This window comes from Dendrobates tinctorius, unplaced genomic scaffold (genome assembly GCF_039654945.1).
Source record: "Dendrobates tinctorius isolate UK_male_01 unplaced genomic scaffold, ASM3965494v1 ptg000003l, whole genome shotgun sequence".
NCBI classification, from domain to species: Eukaryota; Metazoa; Chordata; class Amphibia; order Anura; family Dendrobatidae; genus Dendrobates; species Dendrobates tinctorius.
In genome coordinates this window covers 55,378,552-55,406,105 of record NW_027361671.1, presented here as the reverse complement: position 1 = coordinate 55,406,105, position 27,554 = coordinate 55,378,552, and positions in this window count along the sequence as shown.

The following is a 27,554-nucleotide window of genomic DNA, read 5'->3' as shown; positions in this document are numbered from 1 at the left end:
TTATTATTATTATTAAAGAACAAGTACAAAAGCAAATAGGAGTGACACAAGAGGTAAAAGTGCTTGTTCTGTAGAATGGTTCAGTTATCTTTTGAACAAAATTCTGGATGACATATTAACCCCTTAGTGACAGAGCCAATTTGGTACTTAATGACCAAGCCAATTTTTACAATTCTGACCTCTGTCACTTTATGAGGTTATAGCTCTGGAACGCTTCAACTGATCCCACTGATTCTGATAATGTTTTTTCGTAACATATTGTACTTCATGTTAGTGGTAAAATTTCTTCGATATAACTTGCGTTTACTTATGATAAAAATGGAAATTTGGCAAAAATTTTGAAAATTTAGCATTTTTCAAACTTTTAATTTTTGTGCCCTTAAATCAGAGAGTCATATCGCACAAAATAATTAAAAAATAACATTTACCACATGTCTACTTTACATCAGCACATCTTTGGAAGCACAATTTTTTTAGGATGTTATAAGGGTTAAAAGTTGACCAGCGATTTCTCTTTTTTCCATCAAAATTTACAAAAGCATTTTTTTAAAGGACCACCTCACATTTGAAGTTTGGGGGGGTCAATATGACAGAAAATACCCAAAGTGACACCATTACCCTAGCCCAACCCTAACCCTAGCTATAACCCCAACTATAAGCCCAACCATAACCATAACCATAATCTTAATGGAAAAATGGAAATAAATAATTTATTTTATTTTGTTATTTCTACCTAAATAAGGGGGTGATAAAGGGGGGTTTGATTTACTATTTTTTTTAATTTTGATCACTGTGATAGGGTCTATCACAGTGATCAAATTTAACCAATAGGAGAAATCTCCTATTGTTGCCAGTGCTGGCCGGCATGCGCCCGTAGTGCACAGAGTGCATCCTGTTGTGAACTTGTGTCTGGATGTGGTATTGCAAGTATGGCTGCTATTTCTCTTTTTCAGTGATATTTTAACTCACTTGTATGGTGTAAGAAGATGAGCCGAGACAGAGTTAGCGGTTTCCAGTGCTCTTTAGGGCCGGAACTATCGAGACTGTCACCATTGTTGCCGGGGGAGATTCCTTCTGGGAGGGAAGGACCTTCACACTGGACAGCAGGGGGCACGAGTAATATAAGGAGGGAGTTGCTTTCCCGCCCAGTTCCTGCACTCAGTCGCCCTTATATTAGAATGGAGGGAGCGTTGTCTCCAGGGCAGCTCTGCAGGCCAGATGCAGCATGCGGGCCGTATGTTGTGCAGGTCTGCCCTAAGCTATGTGACGTCTCAAGATCACAACTTCATCTATTGCTGTAATAATATTGAGCTATTTTTTTCTCATTCTTTTGTAGACACTTTTTGAGCAATAAGATTGAAAATAATGTTTATATTATATTGTCTAGTGTATAAGTTTTACATGTATTATTAGATCCCAGCATTTAAGAGCATAAAAAAAAATCAACAAATCCCATTAGCAGAATTTCTCAGCCCACAGTTTGTTTCCAGCGAGGTGTGGAGGTGGTAAATTGTTCTTGAGTATCCAGAAAGTTGCGGCAAGGTTTATTCTTCCAGCATTTGCACTGCTTCTCATCATCTGCTGCTGATTTCATTATTGAAGCTTTTCATTATAAAAAGTATACTTACGTGTGTTTTATTGTATGACAATTGATGTAAAATCTAAGACATTCAGTTTGCAGGAATAAAGGGTCTTGCTGTAAATTGTGGTATCAAAAAGTGATAAATTATGAAGATTTTTTTCTAAGTTGAAAATAAAATCCTGTCCTTCTGTAACCTCATTGTATCATTAATTCTATATTAGTGCTTATCTAAGTATGGCTTATGTACTTGTGCATCAGCAATCTTACGTCCTTACATGTTTTTGTTATGAAGTAGGATTACTTGCTGGTTTTTCGGATGTGCAGTATGCTGGCGCTTCACATTCAAGTAGCACAGATTGGAAACATTGACCAGTTATCATAGTAACATAGTAACATAGTTTTGAAGGCTGAAGGAAGACCTTATGTCCATCTAGTTCAGCCTATTTTTAGTGCAGCTGTTCTGCATTGTTGATCCTGGGGAAGGAAAAAAAACCCACAGAGTAGAAGCCAATTTTCTCAATAGGGAAAAAAAATTCCTTCCCCTAAGCTGGGTCAACCATCTACCTATAATATTATGTTATTCGTAACTTTCTATACTGTTACTCACAAGAAAAGAATCCATTCCTTTCTTAAATTAATTCAGTGAGTTGGCCGTCACCACTTCCTCAGGAAGAGAATTCCAGAGCCTCACTGCTCTTACCGTGAAGAACCCTCTTCTATGCTGGTGCAGAAATTGTCTTTCCTCCAAACGAAGAGAATGCCCCCTTGTTCTTGTCACACTCCTTGGTACAAACAGTTCATTGGAGAGATCTCTGTATTGCCCTCTGATATACTTGTACATATATATTAGGTCTCCCCTAAGTCTTCTCTTTTCTAGAGTAAACAGACCTAATTTTGATAACCTTTCTGGGTATTGTAGTGAACCAACTCCATTTATCATTTTAGTAGCCCGCCTTTGAACCCTTTCAAGTTCAGTAATGTCTTTCTTGAGCACCGGCGTCCAAAATTGCACACAATACTCCAAGTGTGGTCTGATGAGTGATTTGTACAGAGGGAGAATTATATTTTCATCTCATGTCCCCAGACCTCTTCTAATGCATCCCATGACCCTATTTGCTTTGGTGGCAGCTGCCTGACACTGGGCACTCCAATTTAGCTTCTTATTGACTAAGATGCCTAAGTCTTTTTCCATGTCTGATTTCCCCAGCAGTTTCCCATTTAGTAAGTAATTATAGCATCTGTTTCTCCATCCCATGTGCATAACCTTACACTTATCTGTGTTAAACCTCATTTGCCATTTTTCAGCCCAATTCTCCAATTTACTCAAATCTGTCTGTAGTTGCAAACTGTCCTCCTTTGTGTTAACTACCTTACATAGTTTTGTATCATCTGCAAATACTGGTATTTTACTGTGTAAGCCATCCACTAGATCATTAATAAATATATTAAATAGTAGGGGGCCCAATACAGAACTCTGTGGTACCCCACTAGTAACCCTGGCCCAATCTGAGTATGCCCCATTAATAACCACTGTTTACTTTCTATCACTAAGCCAGCTACCTACCCATCTACACACATTTTCCCCTAGCCCAAGCTTTCTCATCTTACTTACAAATCTTTTATGTGGGACAGTGTCAAATGCTTTAGAGAAGTCGAGATAAATGACATCCAATGATTCTCCTTGGTCCATTTGAGAGCTTACATCCTCATAGAAGCTGATCAGGTTAGTTTGACAGGAGCGATCCTTCATAAATCCATGTTGATATGGAGTTAAACATTTATTAACATTGAGATATTCCATAATGGTATCCCTTAGAAACTCTTCAAAAATTTTACCCACAACAGATGTTAAGCTTACTGGCCTATAGTTTCCAGGTTCCCTTTTACACCCCTTTTTGAATATTGGTACCACATTTGCTTGCCACCAATCAAAAGGAACATACCCTGTTGCTATAGAGTCTTTAAATATAAGGAATAGAGGCCTGTCTATCACATTACTTAACTCCCTTAATACCCGAGGGTGAATGCCATCAGGGCCTGGTGATTTGTCAATTTTAATCTTACTAAGGCGGTTCTGCACTTCTTCCTGGGTTAGGCAGGTAATACTTAATGGGGAGTTTACATTATCACTCTGCATTTCCCCTGGCAAATCCTTTTCCTGTGTGAACACTGTTGAGAAAAAAGTATTTAAAACATTTGCTTTTCCCACATCGCTCTCTATGATTTCACCCTCATTGTTCTTCAAAGGGCCGTTCTTTAAAGGGCCTACACCATCAATTTTAATCTTTTTACTGTTTATATAATTAAAGAATAGTTTGGGGTTTGTTTTACTTTCCTTAGCAATGAGTCTCTCAGTTTCCACTTTTGCTAAATGTATTCGCTTTTTACACACTTTATTTTTTTCTCTATAACTTTTTAATGCTTCTTCATTGCCTTCTTGTTTTAGCTTCTTAAATGCCTTGTTCTTGTTTTTTTTTGCACTTTTTACATCCTTATTTAGCCACATTGGTGTTCTCCTGTTCCTAGCCCTTTTATTTCTGTATGGTATGACTAGCTCGCAGTGGGTGTGTAAAACTGATTTAAATATTTCCCATTTATTTTCTGTGCTCCTATTTTTGAGGACATTGTCCCAATCAATTCGGCGAAGGTCCTCTCTAAGCTGATCAAACTTTTCTTTCCTGAAATTCAGCGTTTTTGTAACGCCCTTCCAGGGCACCTTACTGAAGGACAAGTGGAATTGTATTATATTGTGGTCACTGTTCCCTAGGTGCCCATTGACTCGTACTTCTGTTATTCTATCTGGCCTGTTGCTTAAAATTAAGTCCAGAAGGGCTGTTCCTCTAGTTGGGTCCTGCACAAGTTGTGACAGATAATTATCCTTGGTCACTGACAGAAATTGGTTTCCTTTCTGAGATACGCAGGTTTCAGTTTCCCAGTCTAAGTCGGGGTAGTTGAAGTCCCCCATAATAATCAAATCATTGTGATTTGCTGCTTTGTCTATTTGTTTCAGTAATACATTTTCAGTGGTTTCTGTTATATTTCGTGGCTTATAACAAACCCCTATGAGGATTTTTTTTACTTTTCTCTCCTTGTATCTCCACCCATAGAGACTCCACCTCTTCATTTCCCTCTTGTATATCTTCTCTTAGTGTGGGCTTTAAAGTGGACTTTATATATAGACAGACTCCACCCCCTTTCCTTTTTTTATGATCCCTACTAAACAAATCATATCCTTGCAAGTTAGCCGCCCAGTCATAACTGTCGTCTAACCATGTCTCAGTTATTCCTACTATGTCGTATTTTTCCTCATACATTACCAAAATTACCAACTCCAGATCTTCAATCTTATTGGTCAGGCTTCTTGCGTTGGTCAGCATGCAGGAAAGACGTTTTGCTTCATTTTTCTTAGCTTCCTTTTGAGTACCCTGTCTTGGGTCCTCTTTACCACATCTAGTATCCTTGATTAGTTTGTCCTTCTGCTGCATGTTCTTGTCTGCTGTTTTTCCTCCCATCCCCTCTTCTTCTAGTTTGAAGCCCTCCATTTATCCACTAAATGTACTAAGCCAATCCATTGTGCATTATTAGTTCCAAGATAAACTAGACACTAGTAGGCACAACGTAAGTCTTTGTGGTCTATTCACCAAAGTCTTTATATTATTTTTTCTGGCGTAACGTGTTTTGAAAAGTCAACACATTTTCGTACAATGCTCAAAAAATTAACAACTTTTGGTGTATTCATGCCAGTTTTGGCTAGCTCTGCCAAAGCAAACTGGAGTCAGATTTCCAAGACTGTAGTAAGATTTATGCCACGGTGCACTGAGGCGCGCCCCACTTGGAAGATGCACCTGATTCATTAAGTGGTACATGTCTCTTAATAAATCAACCAACGCTTACTGTACCATGCCTCTTTATTGAGACTGGCGAGAATAACACCAGTCCTTTATAGGCAATCCCTGTCAAAATAAACGATCCTTTAAAGGGGAAATGCCCTCCACCTGGCCACGCCCACTGCATGGCCATGTCTCTAATTGGGACACGGCCTTGCTCTACAACTGTATGGAAGCTAGGCCATGCCCATTGGACTGGCTCTAGCTGGGAGTATGTACAATGCATACATTCTCTCCGGTCCCTGCTCAGAAACTGGCAGTGCGCCTGCCGAGGTCTGCCGGCTGGCACCCGGTGAAAATAGGAGATTTCTCCTATTGGTTCATTTTAATCACTGTGATAGACCCCATCACAGTGATCAAAATAAAAAAAAAGGGAATCAAACCCCACTTTATCACCCCCTTAGTTAGGCAAAAATAATAAAATAAAAATAACCCATTTTTCCATTAGGGTTAGGGCTACGGTTAGGGTTATGGTTGGGGTTATAGTTAGGGTTAGGGTTGGGTTAGGGTTATGGTTGGGCTATAGTTGGGGTTATAGCTAGGGTTATGGTTGGGCTAGGGTTGGGGCTAGGGTTAGGATTGGGATAGGGCTGGGGCTAGGGTTAGAGCTAGGGTTTGGGTTGGGTTAGGATTGGGGCTAGGGTTAGGGTTGGGTCTAGTGTTGGGGCTAGAGTTAGAGCTAGGTTTAGGGTTAGAGCTAGGTTTAGGATTGTGGCTAGGGTTAGGGTAGGCGCTAGGGTTAGGGTTTGCGCTGGGGTTAGAGTTGGGGTTAGGGTTTTGTTGGGGTTAGGGTTGTGGTGTTGGGGTTAGGGTTGTGGTTAGGGTTATGAATAGGGTTAGGATTAGGGTTGGTCGTGTATTGGGGTTAGAGTTGTGGTTAGGGCTGTGTTGGGGTTGGAGTTAGAATTGGGGGTTTCCACTGTTTTAGGTACATCAGGGGGTCTCCAAAAGTGACATGGCACACGCCATTGATTCCAGGCAATTTTATGTTCAAAAAGTCAAACGGTGCTCCCGCCTTTCTGAGCCCTGCCATGCACCCAAACAGCATCTTTCCCCCACATACGATGCATCAGCGTACTCAGGAGAAATTGCACAAATTTTGTGGTCCATTTTCCCCTGATACCTTTGTAAAAATAAAAATGTTTGGTTCTAAAATATATTTCTGGTGAAAAAAGTAAAATGTTCATTTTTTTCTTCCACATTGCTAGTTCTCGTGAAGCACCTGAAGGGTTAATAAACTTATTGAATGTGGTTTTGGGTACCTTAAGGGGTGCAGTTTTTTGAATGGTGTAACTTTTGGGTATTTTCTGTCATATTGACCCCCCAATCTCACTTCTAATGTGAGGTGGGCCCTAAAAAAAGGTTTTGTAATTTTTGTTGGAAAAATGAGAAATCACTGGTCAACTTTTAACCCTTATAACGTCCTGACAAAAAAATTATGTTCCCAAAATTGTGCTGATGTAAAGTAGACATGTGGTAAATGTTATTTATTAACTATTTTGGCGATGTGACTCTCCAATTTAACCCTTTTACCTCAAGGGTAGTTTGCATGTTAATGACCAGGCCAATTTTTACAATTCTGACCACTGTCCCTTTTAGGGGATAATAACTCTGGAACGCTTCCATGGATCCCAGTAATTCTGCCAAGGTTTTCTCATGACATATTGTACTTCACGTTAGTGGTAAAATTTCATTGATATAACTTGCGTTTATTTGTGAAAAAAGACAGAAATTTGGCAAAAATTTTGAATATTTTGCTATTTTCCAGCTTTGAATTTTCATGCCCTTAAATCACAGAGATATGGCACAAAAAATACTTAATAAGTAACATTTCCCACATGTTTCCTTTACATCAGCACAATTTTGGAGCCCAAATTTTTTTTATTAAGAAGTTATAAGGGTTAAGTTGACCAGCGATTTCTCATTTTTACAACACCATTTTTTTAGGGACCACATCACATTTGAAGTCACTTTGAGGGGTCTATATGATAGAAAATAACCAAAAGTGACACTATTCTAAAAACTGCACCCCTCAAGGTGCTCAAAACCACATTCAAGAAGTTTATTAACCCTTCAGGAGCTTCACAGGAATTTTTTGAATGTATAAAAAAAGAATATTTAACTTTTTTCACAAAAAAACTACTTCAGGTCCAATTTTTTTTATTTTTCCAAGGGTAACAGGAGAAATTGGACCGCAAAGTGGGGGGAACCACTGTTTCGGCGCATGGCAGAGCTCGGAACGGAAGGAGCGCCGTTTGACTTTTTCAATGCAAAATTGGCTGGAATTGAGATCGGACACCATGTCACGTTTGGGGAGCCCCTGATGTGCCTAACAGTGGAAACACCCACAAATGACACCATTTTGGAAATTAGACCCCCAAAGTAACTTATCTAGATGTGTGGTGAGAGCTTTGAACCACCAAGGGCTTCACAGAAGTTTATAACGTACATCCGTAAAATTAAAAATTCATATTTTTTCCACAAAAATTATCTTTTCACCCCCAATTTTTATTTTACTAATGGAAACAGGACCTTAAACATTATTATGCAATTTGTCCTGAGTATGCTGATACCTCATATGTGGGGGTAAACCACTGTTTGGGCGCATGGCAGAGCTCGGAAAGGACGGAGCACCGTTTGACGTTTTCAATGCAAAATTGGCTGGATTGAGATCGGACACCATGTCGCGTTTGGAGAGCCCCTGATGTACCTGAACAGTGAAAACCTCCCACAAGTGATCCCATTTTGCACACGAGACCCCCAAGGAACTTATCTAGATGTATGGTGTGCACTTTGAAGCCCCAAGTGCTTCACAAAAGTTTATAACGCGAAAATTAAAAAAAATCATATTTTTTTTCATAAACATGATCTTTTAGTTCCCAATTTTTTTATTTTCCCAAAGGTAACAGGAGAAATTGGACCCGAAAAGTTGTTGTACAATTTGTCCTGAGTACGCTGATACCCCATATGTGGGAGTAAACTACTGTATGGGCGCATGGCAGAGCTTGGAAGAGAAGGAGCACCGTTTGACTATTTCAATGCAGAATTGGCTGGAATTGAGATCAGATGCCATGTCGCATTTGGGGAGCCCCTGATGTGCCTGAACAGTGGAAACCCCCAATTCTATCTCCAACCCTAACCTCAACACACTCCTAACTCTAGCCCTAACCCTAGCCCTAGCCCTAACCCTAATGGGAAAATGGAAATAAATACTTTTTTTTTAATTTTATTATTTTTCCCTAACTAAGGGGGTGATAAAGGGGGGCTTGATTTACTTTTTATAGCGTATTTTTATGTTTGGCACCTGTCAAACGCTAAGAAACGCTTTTTGTTACAAAAAATAGTTTTTGCATCACAACATTTTGAGAGCTATAATTTTTCTATATTTTGACTCACAGAGTCATATAAGGTCTTATTTTTTGCAGGACGAGTTAACGTTTTTATTGGTACCATTTTCGGGCACATGACATTTTTTGATTGCTTTTATTCTGATTTTTGTGACGCAGAATGAACAAAAATCAGCAATTCATGACTTCTTTTGGGAAGGGAGGCGTTTACACTTCACTGCAGTTCAATGCCGGTTGGCCCTGTAATCGCGGGCGGAACGATGAGGCGGCGAGGAAAGGCGTTGCGCAGCCATCTGTATGAAGCACACACAGACGACGTGACTGTCATCACACCGCCTGCACTTCCTGATGACATAATGCCGCCTGTGCCAGAAGAAGACGGAGTCAAGCAGGCACCTTTTCAGAGCAGCGGGGGACATTGGTGAGTGCTCATATTTTTTTTTAACCCCGGGTCTATTGGGGACATTTACCTGCCTATTGGGGACCTATGCTGCCTATTGGGAACATTTACCTGGCTATTGGTGACTATGCTGCCTATTAAGGACGTTTTCTGCCTGTTGGAGACATTTACCTGGCTATTGGGGACCTCTACCTGCCTATTGGTGACTATGCTGCCTATTGGGACATTTACCTGCCTATTGGGGACCAATGCTGCCTATTGGGGACATTTACCTGCCTATTGGGGACCTATGCTGCCTATTGGGGAACTATGCTGCCTATTGGGGACATTTATCTGCCTATTGGGGACTATTCTGCCCATTGGGGACATTTACCTGCCCATTGTGGACCTATGCTGCCTATTGGGGACCTATACTACCTATTGGGGACATTTACCTACCTGTTGGGGACTATGCTGCCTATTGGGGGCTATGCTGCCTACTGGGGTCCTATGCTACGTATTGGGGAGATTTACCTGCCTATTGGGGACCTATGCTTCCTATTGGTGACCTATGCTGCCTATTGGGGACAATTATCTGCCTATTGGGGACTATGCTGCCTATTGGGGAACTATGCTGCCTATTGGGGACATTTATCTACCTCTTGGGGGCTATGCTGCCCATTGGGGACATTTACCTGCTCATTGGGGACCTATGCTTCCTATTGGGGACCTATGCTGCCTATTGGGGACATTTACCTGCCTATTGGGGACTATGCTGCCTATTGGGGACATTTACCTGCCCATTAGGGACCTATGCTGCCTATTGGGGACCTATGCTGCCTATTGAGGACATTTACCTGCCTATTGGGGACTATGCTGCATATTGGGGACCTATGCTGCCTATTGGGGACATTTACCTGCCTATTGAGGATCTATGCTGCTTATTGGGGACCTATGCTGCCTATTGGGGACCTTTACCTGCCTATTGGGACCGATGCTGCCTATTAGGGACATTTACCTGCCTATTGAGGACCTATGCTGCCTACTGGGGACCTATGCTGCCTATTGAGGACATTTACCTGCCTAATGGGGATTATGTTGCCTATTGGGGATATTTACCTGCCTATTGGGGACATATGCTGCCTACTGGGGACCTATGCTGCATATTGGGGACATTTACTTGCCTATTAGGGACTATGCTGTCTATTGAGGACCTATGCTGCCTATTGGAAACATTTACCTGCCTATTTGGGGCATTTACCTGCCTATTGGGGATATTTACCTGCCTATTGAAGACCTATGCTGCCTATTGGGGACTATGCTGCCTATTGAGTACCTATGCTGCCTATTGGGGACATTTACTTGCCTATTGAGGACCTATGCTGCCTATTGGGGACCTTTACCTACCTATTGGGGACCTATGCTGCCTATCGGGGACCTATGCTGCCTATTGGGGACATTTACCTGCCTATTGGGGACCTATGCTGCCTATTGGGAACATTTACCTGCCCAATGGGGACTATGCTGCCTATTAGGGACCTATGCTGCATATTGGAAACATTTACCTGCCTATTGGGGACTTTTACCTGCCTATTGGAGATGTTTACATGCCCATTGGGGACTGTGCTGCCTATTGGGGACCTATGCTGCCTATTGGGGACATCTACCTGCCTATTGGGGACTATGCTGTCTATTGGGGACATTTACCTGTCTATTGGGGACTATGCTGCCTTTGGAGACCTATGCTGCCTATTGGGATCACTTACCTACCTATTGGGGACATTTACCTACCTATTGGGGACTATGCTGCCTATTTGGGACCAATGCTGCCTATTGGGGACATTTACCTGCCTATTGGGGACTATGCTGCCTATTGGGGACATTTACCTGCCCATTGGGGACCTATGCTGCCCATTGGGGACCTATGCTGCCTATTGGGATCATTTACCTGCCTATTAGGGACATTTACCTGCCTATTGGGGACTATGCTGCCTATTGGGGACCTATGCTGCCTATTGGGGACTATGCTGCCTATTGGGGACCTATGCTGCCTATTGGGGACATTTACCTGCCTATTGAGGACCTATGCTGCTTATTGGGGACCTATGCTGCCTATTGAGGGCCATAACCTGCCTATTGGGGACATTTACCTGTCTATTGGGGACCTTAGCTGCCTACTGGGGACCTATGCTGCCTATTGGGGACTTATGCTGACTATTGGAAACATTTACCTGCCTATTGGGGACTTATGCTGCCTATTGGGGACCTTTACCTGCCTATTGGGGACCTATGCTGCCTATTGGGGATATTTACCTGCCTATTGGGGACCTATGCTGCCTATTTGAGACATTTACCTACCCATTGGGAACCTATGCTGCCTATTGGGGACATTTACCTGCTTATTGGGGACTATGCTGCCTATTGAGGACATTTACCTGCCCATTGGGGAACTATGTTGCCTATTGGGGACATTTACCTGCCTATTGGGAACCTATGCTGCCTATTGGGGACATTTACCTGCCTATTGGGGACTTTGCTGCCTATTGGGGACATTTACCTGCTCATTGGGGACCTATGCTGCCTATTGGGGACTTTGCTGCCTATTGGGGACATTTACCTGCCCATTGGGGACTATGCTGCATATTGGGGACCTATGCTGCCTATTGGGGACATTTACCTGCCTATTGAGGATCTATGCTGCTTATTGGGGACCTATGCTGCTTATTGGGGACCTATGCTGCCTATTGAGGGCCATAACCTGCCTATTGGGGACATTTACCTGTCTATTGGGGACCTTAGCTGCCTACTGGGGACCTATGCTGCCTATTGGGGACTTATGCTGACTATTGGAAACATTTACCTGCCTATTGGGGACTTATGCTGCCTATTGGGGACCTTTACCTGCCTATTGGGGACCTATGCTGCCTATTGGGGATATTTACCTGCCTATTGGGGACCTATGCTGCCTATTTGAGACATTTACCTACCCATTGGGAACCTATGCTGCCTATTGGGGACATTTACCTGCTTATTGGGGACTATGCTGCCTATTGAGGACATTTACCTGCCCATTGGGGAACTATGTTGCCTATTGGGGACATTTACCTGCCTATTGGGAACCTATGCTGCCTATTGGGGACATTTACCTGCCTATTGGGGACTTTGCTGCCTATTGGGGACATTTACCTGCTCATTGGGGACCTATGCTGCCTATTGGGGACTTTGCTGCCTATTGGGGACATTTATCTGCCCATTGGGGACTATGCTGCATATTGGGGACCTATGCTGCCTATTGGGGACATTTACCTGCCTATTGAGGATCTATGCTGCTTATTGGGGACCTATGCTGCCTATTGGGGACCTTTACCTGCCTATTGGGACCTATGCTGCCTATTAGGGACATTTACCTGCCTATTGAGGACCTATGCTGCCTACTGGGGACCTATGCTGCCTATTGAGGACATTTACCTGCCTAATGGGGATTATGTTGCCTATTGGGGATATTTACCTGCCTATTGGGGACCTATGCTGCCTACTGGGGACCTATGCTGCCTATTGGGGACATTTACTTGCCTATTAGGGACTATGCTGTCTATTGAGGACCTATGCTGCCTATTGGAAACATTTACCTGCCTATTTGGGGCATTTACCTGCCTAATGGGGATATTTACCTGCCTATTGAAGACCTATGCTGCCTATTGGGGACTATGCTGCCTATTGAGTACCTATGCTGCCTATTGGGGACATTTACTTGCCTATTGAGGACCTATGCTGCCTATTGGGGACCTTTACCTACCTATTGGGGACCTTTGCTGCCTATTGAGGACATTTACCTGCATATTGGGGACCTATGCTGCCTATTGGGAACATTTACCTGCCCAGTGGGGACTATGCTGCCTATTAGGGACCTATGCTGCATATTGGAAACATTTACCTGCCTATTTGGGACTTTTACCTGCCTATTGGAGATATTTACGTGTCCATTGGGGACTGTGCTGCCTATTGGGGACCTATGCTGCCTATTGGGATCATTTACCTGCCTATTGGGGACATTTACCTGCCTATTGGGGACTATGCTGTCTATTGGGGACATTTACCTGTCTATTGGGGACTATGCTGCCTTTGGAGACCTATGCTGCCTATTGGGATCATTTACCTGCCTATTAGGGACATTTACCTGCCTATTGGGGACTATGCTGCCTATTTGGGACAAATGCTGCCTATTGGGGACATTTACCTGCCTATTGGGGACTATGCTGCCTATTGGGGACATTTACCTGCCCATTGGGGACCTATGCTGCCCATTGGGGACCTATGCTGCCTATTGGGATCATTTACCTGCCTATTGGGGACTATGCTGCCTATTGGGGACCTATGCTGCCTATCGGGGACTATGCTGCCTATTGGGGACCTATGCTGCCTATTGGGGACATTTACCTGCCTATTGAGGACCTATGCTGCTTATTGGGGACCTATGCTGCCTATTGAGGGCCATAACCTGCCTATTGGGGACATTTACCTGTCTATTGGGGACCTTAGCTGCCTACTGGGGACCTATGCTGCCTATTGGGGACCTATGCTGACTATTGGAAACATTTACCTGCCTATTGGGGACTTATGCTGCCTATTGGGGACCTTTACCTGCCTATTGGGGACCTATGCTGCCTATTGGGGATATTTACCTGCCTATTGGGGACCTATGCTGCCTATTTGGGACATTTACCTACCTATTGGGAACCTATGCTGCCTATTGGGGACATTTACCTGCTTATTGGGGACTATGCTGCCTATTGGGGACATTTACCTGCCTATTGAGGACCTAAGCTGTTTATTTGTGACCTATACTGCCTATTGAGGGCCATAAGCTGTCTATTGGGGACCTATGCTGCCTATTGGGGACATTTACCTGCCTATTAGGGACCTATGCTGCCTACTGGGGACCTAATCTGCCTATTGGGGACCTATGCTGCCTATTGGAAACATTTACGGTAGTTGCCTATTGGGGACATTTACTTGCCTATTGGGGACTATGCTGCCTATTGGGGACCTATGCTTCCTACTGGGGGCATTTACTTGCCTACTGGGGACCTATGCTGCTTATTGGGGACATTTACCTGCCTATTGGGTACTTTCGCACCACACCAGTCTGAGCCTGAGGTAAAAGTGGAGTTCCACCAATATGGGCACTGGTGAGGCTGAAATGATATTGACTGGCAAGGCTGAATTGATGGGCAGTGATCAGACTGCATTGATGGGCAGTGCAGTCTGTATGTCTCTGTGTGGGCAATTTAATTGCTGGTATAGTTTTTGTAGCGCTGTATATATATATTGGTATTTTACTAATAGCAATTTGGAATCCCTAGGAAACAGTGATATCTAGAAAGAGAAAAAAATTTACTCAAAGCGTAGGATATTCAAAGAACCTTTTGAAAAATTGGTAAGTTTGTTGATTTAACTTTACTTCTTCATTTTAAATATTTTATTTGTTCCTGTTTTGTTGTTTTACTTCAAAATAAGATACGGTATGTGCAGTGTGCGTAGGAATTTATTCATAGTTTTTTTTAAACTATATTCCGGCCCTCCCATGGACTGAGGGACTGTGATCTGGCCCCCTGTTTAAAAGTTTGAGGACCTCTGGTGTAGGGTATTTTATCAACTACTAGATTAAGGCCCGATGCTATCGCATCGGGAGGATAGTGATGTAGCGTTGACCATGTGTTGTGCGGCACTGTGAGCAGCAGCACACCTTGAGAAGGAGATGTGCTGAACAGCCATCCCGCCTATCTCTTTAGCTGTTCACAAAAACCCAGCCCTGTTAAAAGAGGAAAGAATGTAAAGTTGGGCAAATGCGCGTTGTTGGTCATCTGAGGGATGTAGTGTTCCAGTTCTATGATAGATCTGGCCATGTATGCAGAAAAAGTATGGGCAATATCAAGGAGGTGGTGAAATATTTGCACCCATGGAGGCAAAAGCAAAGGAACTGTTAATACTTCGAATATTATCCATGAAATTTTTGCTAAATTCACTTTTCCCTTTCAGCAAACGTGTAAAGCCATCAGGATATTGTAGTATGGGTACATGGACTTTACCCTTCTGACAGCAGAGCGTAAAGTTGTTATCAGTGTAACAACCCTGCTGGCATCACTGCATGGCCTCCCATCCCCCGCACACCAACTTACTTTCTGCTTCAAGCCATGCTGTGAATTCTGTCTGTTGCCAGCCCTGTGCCTCTGCTCTCCATGTTTCCTGACTGTGTGTATAGGGGGGCGGCGCCTGAACTCTCTCTCTCTTATGCAGTCAGGGTGCACCTGTGTAATATGTCCCTTACCAATCACCTAGAGCCCTTGACTATTTAGTTTTGCCACACCCACTGACCTTTGCCTGAGCAATGTCTAAACTCAGTTAGCTCCTTGCTGCTGAGCTAGCCAGGCCCTGTCCTATGTCTTGCCTTCTCTGAAGGCTCTTACTGCGTATTCCTGTGTCTTGGTACCTTGCCTAGCATTTCTCTGTCCGCCTGTCAGGAGGCAGAATATCCTTGTCCTTGTGTCTTTGTCCCTGTGTCTCTGTCTGAACTCAGTCTTACCTCTGTCTGTCAGTCTCCTTGTTTGTGGTTCCTTCTCTGCCGTGTCTTTCCTTGAGTCCTCCCTGTCTGTGCATCTGCACCCTTGCAGCTCTATCTGTGAATCTGCACCCTTGCAGCTCTATCTGTGAATCTGCACCCTTGCAGCTCTATCTGTGAATCTGCACCCTTGCAGCTCTATCTGTGAATCTGCACCCTTGCAGCTCTATCTGTGAATCTGCACCCTTGCAGCTCTATCTGTGAATCTGCACCCTTGCAGCTCTACCTGTGAATCTGCACACTTGCAGCTCTATCTGTGAATCTGCACCCTTGCAGCTCTATCTGTGAATCTGCACCCTTGCAGCTCTATCTGTGAATCTGCACCCTTGCAGCTCTATCTGTGAATCTGCACCCTAGCCGCTCTGCCTGCTCGGCACCCTAGTCGCTCGGCTCCCTAGCCGCTCTGCCTGCTCGGCTCCCTAGCCGCTCTGCCTGCTCGGCTCCCTAGCCGCTCTGCCTGCCCGGCTCCCTTGGAGCCCAGCCTACTCCGCACTCCTGTGGCTCTGCCTACTCCGCACTCCTGCTGCTCCGCCTACCTGCACCTCCTGTGTGAACAGGTCCAAACCTGTTCCTTCATATTCCACTCCTTCCTGCCTATATCCATACCTGCACCTCTTGTGTGAACAGGTCCAAACCTGTTCCTTCATATTCCACTCCTTCCTGCCTATATCCATACCTGCACCTCTTGTGTGAACAGGTCCAAACCTGTTCTCTCATATACCACTCCTGCTTGCCCTGTGTCTCAAGCCGTCACCTACCTGCTCTGTGTCTCCAAGCCGTGCCCGCCTGTCCTGTGTCTCCAAGCCGTGCCCGCTTGCCCAGTGTCTCCAAGCCGTGCCCGCTTGCCCAGTGTCTCCAAGCCGTGCCCGCTTGCCCAGTGTCTCCAAGCCGTGCCTGCTTGCCCAGTGTCTCCAAGCCGTGCCCGCTTGCCCAGTGTCTCCAAGCCGTGCCCGCTTGCCCAGTGTCTCCAAGCCATGCTCGCAAGCCGTGCCTGCCTGCCAGTGTACCAAGCCGTACCTGCTTGCCCAGTGTCTCAGCCTGCCTGTTAGTCACACCTGTCCAGGTGAGTTGTCCCCAAGTGGGATCAGCAGCCACAGCCAGACACCACCCTGGAGTGGCACCCGACAGCTACCTGCCGCACCAGCCTGACCTCACCATCAGAGGCTCCAGTGAAGACCGAGGTAGCAGTCGTAGTCACACCCCTTCTAGGGTAGCCTGGTTTGTGGCACAGTGGGGCCACAACCCCCCGGCTCATGCCATTCAGCCAAGGCGTGAGCGTGACAATCAGAAGGTATCTATGCTACAAAATGCAAAGCTTGGCAATGCTCAAATACATGGGTCATGTCACCACAGCTGTGTTAAGTAATACTATTTTCATCATTAGTGAAAATGTGAGGTTGTAGTAGAAGTGCATGTCCAAACGGGGGGTTGCGCATAGTTTTGAGACCAACGTATATTTGTTTTGGTTGCACTTTCTGCAGGCTAATTGTTGCAGCTTGTATGTGAAGAAACTGTGCGTCGGTATTGACTAATGGTGGTATTGATAGGGCAGAAGCAGATTGCTGATTAGTTATGTCAGTGAACGGCATATAGGATGAAGTGTGGTAGTAACTTGTTCCACATGCTGATGTGGAAGCATCCTGTTATGAGTCTAATAATAATGATGAGGAAGAAGCCGTCTGTTGTCGGCGGTGACAGCATGCAGAGGCTTCTTCAGTCAATCTAATGGATTTAGAGTTAGGGGATTCGTGTGTGAGACGTCGGCGTTTATAAGCCTTAATCTTGTCAAGGCGATGGTGTTTTTCCTCAGGAGTCTCATTAGCACGGCGTTGTTTTTGACGTAGTGCCAAAGCTGCTTTCCTTCCACTGGCATTGGCATACTTTTTGGTATGACTCATGTTGGCACAGGTAAAGGAGTCTATTTGGTAGTTATCTGGCAGTGAAGAAGGCGTCCTAGAGTATTGTAGTGTAAACAGATACTTATAGTACTTATAGTCTTCTTATAGAAGTGGGGTACAGCAAAACAGGGCATATAAATGGCGTGAGATAAATGAATTATTAACTGGTGTAATTATGCAGAAGACTTAAACTGGGGTCCTCCTGTAGTTATGCTTAACGTTTGAAGAAACTGGTGTCCTCTTAGTCGAGGCAAAATTGGCCCTGTAATTGCCCAGCAGTAGTTATGAAGTGGTAGAGGCAAATTGGCCCTGTAATTGCCCAGCAGTAGTTATGAAGTGGTAGAGGCAAATTGGCCCTGTAATTAGACACCGGCAGTGAACAGGCAGAGGAGCAAGGCAACACATCCGCACAGCAAGTCGGCGTGAGGTAAATGACGAAATTCCGAGGGATTCAAGATGGCGTCGGCAAAATCTCGCGAGATTTCGCCGACGCCAACTTGAGTATCGCGGGATTTCGCCGATCCAAGATGGCGTCGCCGCAAGAACATGTCGCCGGCGTGGACAACGTCTGGATCCAGGATGGCGGAAGAAGATGTCGGGGATCGTGCCGATGCCGACGGCGATCGTGGAGCAGCGGTGATGACGGCGTGAGTATGAGAGACGGAGTGAGAGAAAGGGTCGTATGTGGAGTGAAAGAGGGGGGGACGTGAGTGGAGATGGTGAAAGGTGAGAGGAGTGTGTGTTGAGGAGGTGTGTGTATTGAGGAGGAGTCTGTGTTGAGGGTTACCATGGCAAGAGGTGTGTGGTGACGGCTGGCATGGTGAGGAAGGTTTGTGTTAGGAAGGTATATGGTGTTGGGGAGTGTGCGGGGGGCAGAAGAGGCACAGTGCTACTGCCAAAGGCAGCTTCTGTCTGGATGTGACGTCACCAAGTTACAACCGGACAGAAGCTGCGTTACAACCGGACGGAAGCTGCTTAGCGCATTTATTATATTAAAATCATAAATCATAATCATAAAATCGTAGAGTTGGAAGGGACCTCCTGGGCCATCTGGTCCAACCCCCTGCTCAAAGCAGGATTCGCTAAATCATCCCAGTCAGATGTCTGTCCAGCCTCTGTTTGAAGACTTCCATTGAAGGAGAACTCACAACTTCTCGTGGCAGCCTGTTCCACTCATTGATCACTCTAACTGTCAAAAAGTTTTTTCTAATATCTAATCTGTGTCTCCTCCCATTCAGTTTCATCCCATTGCTTCTAGTCTTTCCTTGTGCAAATGAGAATAAAGTTGATCCTTCTACAATGTGACAGCCCTTTAGATATTTGTAGACAGCTATTAAGTCTCCTCTTAGTCTTCTCTTTTGCAAACTAAACATTCCCAAATCCTGCAACCTTTCCTCATAAGACAGGGTTTGCAGACCGGTCACCATTCTGGTCGCTCTTTTCTGAACTTGCTCCAGTTTGTTGATGTCTTTTTTAAAATGTGGTGCCCAAAACTGGACACAATATTCCAGATGAGGTCTGACCAAAGAGGAGTAGAGGGAAATAATGACTTCACGTGATCTAGACTGTATGCTTCTGTTAATACATCCTAGAATTGCATTTGCCTTTTTTGCTGCTGCATCACACTGTTGACTCATATTCAGTCTGTGATCTATTAGTATACCCAAGTCTTTTTCACATGTGCTGTCACTTAGCCCTCCCATTCCTCCCATTCTATATATGCTTTTTTCATTTTTATTGCCCAGATGTAGTACTTTGCATTTCTCCCTGTTAAAAACCATTCTGTTAGTTGCTGCCCACTTCTCCAGTTTATTTAAATCTTTTTGAATCCTCTCTCTCTCTTCTCTAGTATTAGCTATCCCTCCTAGCTTTGTGTCATCAGCAAATTTAATCAGTTTACCCTCAATTCCTTCATCTAAATCGTTGATAAAGATGTTGAACAATACAGGGCCCAGGACAGAGCCCTGTGGTACCCCACTTGAGACATTCTTCCAACTGGATGTGCAGCCATTTACGACCACTCTTTGGGTCCGATCACTAAGCCAGTTATGAATCCACCTAACAGTTGCCTTGTCCATTCCATACTTAGTCATTTTTTCAATAAGGATTGTATGAGAGACTTTGTCAAATGCTTTGCTGAAGTCAAGATATACTATATCTACAGCATTTCCTTGATCCACCCAATCAGTGATACCGTCATAGAAGGAAATTAAGTTAGTCTGACATGATTTATTAGTTACAAACCCATGCTGACTCTGTTTAATCACTTCATTCTTATCCAGGTATTGACATACATGTTGTTTAATAATTTGTTCAAAGATCTTTCCTGGTATAGAAGTCAGACTCACCGGCCTATAGTTCCCTGGGTTCACCTTCTTCCCCTTTTTGAAGATAGGAACAACATTTGCTCTTCTCCAGTCTTCTGGCACTTCTCCTGTTCTCCAAGAATTTTCAAAGATTATGGAGAGGGGTTCAAAAATTTCTTCTGCTATCTCCTTCAGTACTCTGGGGTGTAATTCATCTGGACCTGGAGACTTGAATTCATTTAGGTTAGCTAAGTGTTTCCTCACTATCTTTCTGTTTATAGATATCCTGGATTCTTCTATTCCCTTAATAGGACAGTGAATAACAGTTGGTGTTACATTTCCTTTCTGAGAGAAAACAGATGCAAAATAGGAATTTAAAAGTTCAGCCTTCTCAACATCCTGTCTTACCATTTCATCATTTTCATCCTGTAAAAATCCTATAGCATCTTTGACTTTTCTTTTACTTTTGACATATCCCCAAAATCCTTTATTATTGCTTTTGACATCTCTTGCAAGCCTCAATTCATTGTCAGCTTTAGATAATCTGATTTGTGCCCTGCAGGTTCTGCAGACAGCATTATATTCTTCTTTAGATATGCCTCCCTCTTTCCATTTTATAAACATTTTTTTCTTCCTTTTTAGCATGTGCTTAAGTTCTGTGTTCACCCATCCTGGTTTCCTTAAATGCTTCCTATTTTTCCCTCTTTTCGGAATTGTTAACAACTGTGCTTTGAGAATTTCATATTAGATTTACAGTTTGTCGAAAGGCAAATAAGCCCTAACTAAAGATTCCTAAATATGAGTAATAATTATAAAACATAACCTTTATTTATCAAATCATAGAACTAATGTGCGGTATTAAAATGACACTGGACAATAGTGGTCAACATTTCTCTTTTACAAAAAATTATTATAGCGGATATAATAATTTTTTGTATTTATAAGGGATTGGTAACCCTTATCCGGGCACTATTATATAGTAAGGAGTGAAGTGTCATTACAGCTTAAACATTTCTCTTTTAGTCCTGAGGATACATAGTTTACACTTTTAATATCTTTACGAAAAGGTTCAACCATCAACTAAGTAGTTCATCAATTAACCCAGTCTGGATATTCCAAGGGGCACAAAGACCAATTAATCCATTTGGGGATATAGTTATTTACATGACATTTATTTATCTCTTTATGTTTGTTAGTTCTACCCGGGATTTCATTAAATAGATTAAAAGCTGTTCTCATATATATAATGTCAACCACTTTCAATGGAAATTATCCAAGCAATTTTCCTATAGTATCGCTGTACTAAATCTCATCAGGGATGTGCTTCAAGGCGATATCCAGTTATCAAACCATTCAACTGCCTATCATAAGATGCAGATGTTAGGCATCGAGGTCCCGCCACCGCACAGGGGGAATCTCAAGCCCTGTCCTCTGTAGTCTCCCATTCTTCTTCAGCTGCAGAGGCTCCCGCTCAGCAGAGATGTCGGTCTCAGCATCTTGCTCAGACTCGAGATGTGCATTTGCTTGTTGCTGCCTCTCCAGGTTCAGCTATTGCAACTATTATTAGTCAGCGGCGAGCAGACGCCCCTGGAACTAATTCCTGCTTTTTTCCATCTGAGCATGCCCGTGAGATGACCGCTCATTGGTGGTCGGAGGTCACATGCTCAGGTCCTCAAGCAGCTCAGATTGGGCCATCAGCAAGGTCCTGGAAGGCTGCAGTTATAAAAGGATTGCATGGCCGCATGGCCGTGTGCTAGTATAGGCCATGTGGAGTGAGTGTTTTATGTACGTATGAAAGTCTCTGGTGAATGACTCATTATGAAACTCCTACCCTTGGTACGCATGTGTTGTTCAGCCTTGCCAGTTAGTGCCTAGGTTGATAGTGCAGGTAGGAGGCAGAGTCAGGGACTAGCATTAGCGTCAAGTAGTGGCTTTGCCTGTACGCCACTGTGCACTTGGTCTGCACTCCACAGTAGCCAGAGTCTATTAATGGTGTTTGCAGGTGCGACGCCGCGCACTTAGTGGGTCTAGAGGGACACTAACCCTGTGGTTTTGGGGCAGAGTTCTGCGACTGTACACTAGCGCTCACTTTGCCGAGCTCTGTGAGCTTTAACAGGCTATGGCATTTATATTCAGCGGTAGTGCGGTTCTGTGAAGCAACAAAGTCCGCCTTGGCACACACGAGGTGACGTTAACCCACGTGTGTTCTTCTATTATACCGCCATATAGCGTCCGCCATTACCGTGCAACAGGTAACATCTCTGCACGGTGGACCCCGGGCTGCGAACGCACCTTATTACTACCTTCTTATTATTTGGTGCGTTCTGCCAGCCCTAACAACAGATGTGCCTACAACTTCAGGAAGGCAAATTTCCATCGGATGAGAGATGATCTTGGTGCAATTAACTGGGACGATATCCTGAGACATAAAAATACACAAAGAAAATGGGAGACGTTTATTAGGATCCTGAATAGGACCTGTGCACAATATATACCATATGGGAATAAACATGCTAGAAATAGGAGGAAACCACTATGGCTAAATAGAGCTGTAAGGGGTGCAATAAGAGATAAAAACAAAGCATTTAGAGAATTAAAGCAAGTAGGTAGAGATGAGGCATTAAATAAATACAGAAAATTAAATAAATTCTGTAAAACGCAAATCAAGACAGCAAAGATTGAGACAGAGAGACTCATTGCCAGAGAAAGTAAAATAATCCCAAAATATTCTTTAACTACATAAATAGTAAGAAGCTAAAAAATGATAGTGTTGACCCCCTTAAAAATAGTCTGGTTGAAATGGTGGATGAGGAAAAAGCCAATATGCTAAATGACTTTTTTTCAACAGTATTTACACAAGAAAATCCCATGACGGATAACATGATCAGGGATAAAAATTCTCCATTAAATGTCACCTGCTTAACCCAGCAGGAAGTACAGCGGCGTCTAAAAATCACTAAAATTGACAAATCCCCGGGCCCGGATGGGATACACCCTCAAGTACTGCAGGAATTAAGCACAGTAATAGATAGACCATTATTTTTAATCTTTAAAGATTCCATAATAACAGGGTCTGTACCAAAGGACTGGCGTATAGCAATATTCAAAAAGGGGACAAAAACTGAACTTGGAAATTATAGGCCAGTAAGTTTAACCTCAACTGTGGGTAAAATCCTGGAGGGTTTTCTAAGAGATACTATGCTGGAGTATCTGGAGAAGAATAACCTCATGACCCAATATCAACATGGGTTTACAAGGGACCGTTCCTGTCAGACTAATCTGATAAGCTTTTATGAAGAGGTAAGTTCAGGACTGGACCAAGGGAATGCAGTGGACGTGGTGTACATGGACTTTTCAAAAGCTTTTGATACGGTGCCACACAAAAGGTTGATACATAAAATGAGAACAATGGGGATAGGGGAAAATATGTGTAGGTGGGTTAAGAGCTGGATCAGGGATAGGAAACAAAGGGTGGTTATTAATGGAGCACACTCGGACTGGGTCACGGTTAGCAGTGGGGTACCACAGGGGTCAGTTTTGGGCCTGTTTCTTTTTAACATATTTATTAATGACCTTGTAGGGGGCATAGAGAGTATTTCAATATTTGCAGATGACACTAAACTCTGCAGGGTAATCAATACAGAGGAGGACAATTTTATATTACAGGAGGATTTATGTAAACTAGAAGCTTGGGCTGATAAATGGCAAATGAGCTTTAATGGGGATAAATGTAAGGTCATGCACTTGGGTAGAACGAACAAGATGTATGATTATGTGCTTAATTGTAAAACACTGGGCAAAACTGTCACTGAAAAAGACATGGGTGTATGGGTGGACGACAAACTCACATTTAGTGGCCAGTGTCAGGCAGCTGCTGCAAAGGCAAATAAAATAATGGGTTGCATTAAAAGAGGCATAGATGCTCATGAGGAGAACATAATTTTACCTCTATATAAGTCACTAGTGCGACCACACTTAGAATACTGTGTACAGTTCTCGTCTCCGGTGTATAAGAAAGACATAGCTGAACTGGAGCGGGTGCAGAGAAGAGCGACCAAGGTTATTAATGATCTTTTTACTCTTAGACCTGTGACGGGGACAAGGGGGCATCCTCTACGTCTGGAGGAAAGAAGCTTTAAGCATACTCACAGACGCGGATTCTTTACTGCAAGAGCAGTGAGACTATGGAACTCTCTGCCATATGATGTTGTAATGAGTGATTCCCTAATAAAATTTAAGAAGGGACTGGATGCCTTTCTTGAAAAGTATAATACTACAGGGTATATACACTAGTTTCCTTAATATTGCGTTGATCCAGGGAGCTAGTCTGATTGCCGTATGTAGAGTCGGGAAGGAATTTTTTTCCCCAATGTGAAGCTTACTGTTTGCCACATGGGTTTTTTTTGCCTTCCTCTGGATCAACATGTTAGGGCAGGTTAGGACAGGATATGGGTTGAACTAGATGGACTTAAAGTCTCCCTTCAACCTTAATAACTATGTTTCTATGTTACAACAATGTAATCACTGAGATATCACATCAGTGTAGTGGTTTATCCCTGCTAGAGCATAGACGCATTTATCTCTTTCAGGTCCACCTTATTATTGGGCTGTGTTGAACAGTAGTTTGATACTGAAAATTGTTGTTCTAGTTGCCCCTAATATTTAATTATTTATTATTATAACCAGATTAGGGTAGCTCCATAATGTATCTCAGGACTATAAGAGTATGTGCACACGCTGCGGATTGCTGTGCGGAATTTTCCGCGCAGAATCTGCATATTTTGGCAGAATCCCCAGGTCAAAATCCGCACGTTTTTCCTGTGGATTTCCATCGGATTTCTAGCGGATTTTGTGCGGATTTCACCTGTGTTTTTACCCCTGCAGATTCCTATAATGGAATGGGTGTAAAAACGCTGCAGAATCTGCACAAAGAATTGACATGCTGCAGAAAATAAACCGCTGCGTTTCCCCGCGGATTTTTCCGCAGCATGTGCACAGCGGTTTTATTTTCCCATTGAATAACATTGCACTGTAAATCACTAGCCAATCTGCAGGGGATCCTGACGTCTTCAGGAGAAATGAGGCTAATATGGCCACAGGGCGGGGCTCATGAGCTTTTATAATGTAGGTTTGTGTTGTCATAGAGGTCATCCATTTATTAGTGGTAATACATCTATCAATCCAGAACACTTCCGTTGGGAAAAAGATCCTCCTTGATTGGTGAAGAGGTATAGGACTCATCATAGTTAGATCTTATAGGTGCATGTCTTTTGACAGAAAACTCACCTGTCCATTCACGAATCTCGTGCCGCTAGGCACCTATGAAAAGGTCCTTCCAGGACAGCATTGGTCACGCCGACACCTGCGCAAACAGAATAAACATTTTAAGAACCTTTGAGATCACATGGTGTTAATCGGCGTGTGTGCACATCATATTGTGCATGAAGATACAAAGGACCTGTCCATCCATTGTCAACACCACTGCGCATGTCCCACAGAGTGGCCACCAAAATGAAAGTTGTCTGGATAATTTCCATTGAAAGGGGTTGACATTATATAAAAAGAACAGCTTTAATCCCTTTAATGAAATCTCATGTAGAACTAAGAACCATAAAGAGACAAATAAATGTCATGTAAATAACTATATCACCAAATGAACTCATTGGTCTTTGTGCCCCTTGAATATCCAGACTGGGTCAATTGATGAACTGCTTAGTTGATGATTGAACCTATTAGTAAAGATAATAAAAGTGTAAACTATGTATCCTCAGGACTAAAAGAGAAATATTGACCACTATCGACCTGTCACGCACAGTGTAGGAAAGACTAAAGGCAGCATGAAGGCATGAGGGAAAGGGAACCCAACACTAGGGAAGGAGGAATGGAGACCCCTAGGCAGATCTAAAGTCACCCAGTCTGCCCTAAATGTCCCTATATAGGTTCTGCATCTATCGCCGAGCAGGAACCTAATCCCTGCCTGACCCTGGCGATAAGCCCTACTTAGGGAATGACGGGGTGAGCACTAGTCTATTCCCACTACCATTAAAGACAGCTTGGATAGATAAACAAAGGGAACACTTATCTTGAGTAGACTCAGAGATGTAACATAGATGTCCTCCAGCAACACCAAAGATTTAAGATGGCCAACTGCTATAGCTCCAAGCCTCAACAGAATGGAAATGTCACCGTCAACTCCCAGCAGCAGGCTGGGAGTCTATAAACACCCAGGTCCAGGTGTGTCAATTAGAGCTGGAGAAAGGTTGCCACTGAATCAGAGTCAGAAGGGTTAAGAAGGTGTCCAAACGCAGAGATCTTCTGCAGCTAGATGCAGTTTCGACTGTCTGCAGACTCTGACACATGACACACAATCAGTGTAATTTTAATATTGCCCATTAGTTCTATAATTTGATAAATAAAGGTTAAGTTTTATAATTATTACTCATATTTAGGAATCTTTATTTAGGGCGTATTTGCCTTTCGGCAAACTGTAAATAGTCCATACAGTATAATGGCCCCACATAGTACTCCATACAGCATAATGGACCCATATAGTGCTCCATACAGTATGATTGCCTCACATAGTGCTCCTTACAGAATAATGGCCTCACATAGTGCTCCATACAGTATAATTGCCTCACATACTGCTCCATACAAAATAATGGCCTCACATAGTGCTCCATACAGAATGGACTCACATAGTGCTATATACAGTATAATGGCCCCACATAATGCTCCATACAGAATAATGGCCCCACATAGGGCTCCATACAAAATAATGGCCCACTAGTGCTCCATACAGTATAATATGCCCCACATTAAAAAAATAAATAAATACTCCCCTCTGTCCGTTTACCTGCTGCTTCAGTCTCTTCATGGTGTCTTCAGATCCTCTGTATATCTCAGTACATAAAGCTCATTGTAATGACGTCATCGCTTCCACTGTGCTGAGACATCAGAAGCAGAGGAGAAATGATGGGCGAGGGAGCTTTATCAGACGCTTCTTCCTCCATCATTGTTTTCAACTGTATTGTCAGCTAGAAAACCGATATAGTTGAAAGTGCGATGCTGGGTGGGGAGGGCAGGTGACCTGCCCAGCATCGTGAGCCAAATATACTCGGGGGATCCCCCCTGGTATCGCAGGCCAAATATACTAACCCCGCAGGCCAGATTTAGCCCGTGGGCCATAGTTTGCCACATGTGCCATAAGGGATGTTATACTTGCTGGCCAACTTTTTAAAGGGCCAATACATAGCTTCTTCCTTGCATTTTCAGAAACACATGGCATAACTCTACACAACATAACATGGTACAAGACAACACTATGTGACCACTGCCCCTAGTTATTTCATTGATAGTAGAGTTCAAGTGTACATTTTATTACAAGTGAGTGGCTCTGCTTTCAGACAGTTCATGTTGAAGCACCCCTTTTGAGCAGTAGGGGACATTTTGACTAGTATTTTGACTAGCACCCTACACCTGTCCTGAAAAAGTTTATTTGATCATGTAACTTTTATACAGCTTTCAATTAGATTTCTC